This window comes from Triticum aestivum, unplaced genomic scaffold, assembly GCF_018294505.1.
Source record: "Triticum aestivum cultivar Chinese Spring unplaced genomic scaffold, IWGSC CS RefSeq v2.1 scaffold101682, whole genome shotgun sequence".
Lineage (NCBI taxonomy): Eukaryota > Viridiplantae > Streptophyta > Magnoliopsida > Poales > Poaceae > Triticum > Triticum aestivum.
Genome location: NW_025225388.1, coordinates 53,406 through 55,646, shown reverse-complemented (window position 1 = coordinate 55,646; position 2,241 = coordinate 53,406).

Here is a 2,241-nt window from a genome sequence, read left to right as displayed (position 1 = left end):
TGGGAGAACTTAGGCGAGTGCTGGACTGCAGCTAAGCCCCCGAGTGGGAGGTTTGCTCTCCACTCGGTAGGGTTTTTTAAACACTTAGGCGAGCACCGACTGCAGCTAAGTCTCTTAGTGGGAGAACTTAGGTGAGTCCTGGACTGCAGCTAAGCCCCTGAGTGGGAGGATTGCTCTCCACTCGGTAGGATTTTTTCAAACTTAGGCGAGTGTCCGACTGTAGCTAAGTCTCTTAGTGGGAGAACTTAGGTGAGTGCTGGACTGCAGCTAAGCCCCCCGAGTGGGAGGTTTGCTCTCCACTCGGTAGGATTTTTTCAAACTTGGGCGAAACGGATTCGCGGCTAAGTCACCCACTGGGGGATTTCGTATGCAAACAAAAGTGACAACAATCATTGGAACACTCTTGTCTTTGATAAAAATGAACTACAGAAGTTTCTCTTATTACATCTTTAGGGGAATGAACTCAAGTGTAAAAGCGGCGGAGCAGCTCCGCGTTCCAAGCTCGCGGCTCGTCGATCTGGCGATCAACATTGTAGAGGTGATACGCTCCGTTGTGGAGGACTCTGGTGATGACGAAGGGACCTTCCCAAGTAGGAGCAAGCTTGTGTGGTTTCTGTTGATCCACTCGGAGGACCAAATCTCCTTCTTGGAAGGCTCGACTCTTCACATTCCGGGCGTGGAATCGATGCAAGTCTTGCGGATAAATGGTCGATCTGATCATGGCCATCTCCCTTTCTTCTTCTAGGAGGTCGAGTGCGTCTTGCCGGGCCTGTTCTGCTTCATCTTCAGTGTAAAGCTTGACTCGGGGCGCGTTGTGAAGAAGATCACTTGGCAGAACTGCTTCGGCTCCATAAACCAGAAAGAATGGAGTTCTTCCAGTCGACCGGTTAGGGGTGGTCCTCAATCCCCACAGAACTGACGCAAGCTCGTCGACCCAAGCACCTGCCACATGCTTGAGATCATGCATCAGTCGAGGCTTTAGTCCTTTGAGAATCAGACCATTTGCTCTTTCAGCTTGTCCATTCGACTGGGGATGGGAGACCGATGCGTAGTCGACTCGGGTGCCTTTAGAGGCACAAAAAGCTCTGAACTTGTCTGAATCGAAGTTTGACCCATTGTCAGTGATAATGCTATGCGGGACTCCATATCTGAATGTTAGCCCTCTGACGAAACTAATAGCAGTGCAAGCATCAAGATTCTTGATAGGCTTAGCTTCAGTCCATTTGGTGAACTTGTCGACTGCCACAAGCACATGAGTGAAACCACTTCTGCCTGTTCTCAGTGGACCAACCATGTCTAGTCCCCAGACAGCAAAGGGCCAGACGAATGGAATGGTCTTCAGGGCTGATGCAGGCTTGTGTGACATGTTGGAGTAGAACTGGCACCCTCCACACTTGTCGACTATCTCTTTTGCCATCTCATTTGCTCTTGGCCAGTAAAATCCTGCTCGGTATGCTTTAGCCACAATGGTCCGAGAGGACGCATGGTGACCGCAGGTCCCCGAGTGGATATCATTAAGGATCATCTGACCCTCTTCTGGTGTTATGCATTTCTGACCAATTCCAGTTGCGCTTTCCCTATACAACTGTCCCTTTATGACTGTGAAGGCCTTGGATCGACGGACGATCTGTCGAGCCTCTTCCTCGTCCTTTGGGAGTTCTTTCCTTAGAATATACGCGATGTATGGTATCGTCCAGTCGGGAGTGATTGCCAAGATTTCCATGATTAGGTCGACCACAGCAGGAACTTCGACTTCAGTCGGATCTGTGGCGGTTTTCGGCTGCGGGGCTTCTTCTGTAAAAGGATCTTCTTGGACTGACGGTGAGTGAATGTGTTCCAGGAACACGTTGCTGGGAATGGCTTCTCTCTTGGAGCCTATCTTTGCCAAGTCGTCAGCTGCCTGATTTTTCAGTCGGGGGATGTGATGAAGCTCCAGCCCCTCGAATTTCTTTTCTAGCTTTCTCACTGCATTGCAATAACCAGTCATAGCCGGACTTCTGACGTCCCACTCCTTCATCACCTGATTGACCACCAAATCTGAGTCGCCATAGACCATGAGGCGACGGACGCCGAGTGAAATGGCCATGCGCAACCCATATAAAAGTGCTTCATATTCTGCTTCATTATTGGAGGAATCGAAGTGAATCTAGAGAACGTATCTGAGCTTATCTCCTCGGGGGGAGACTAATACTACCCCAGCACCGGAACCATTCAGCATCTTAGATCCATCAAAGAACATGG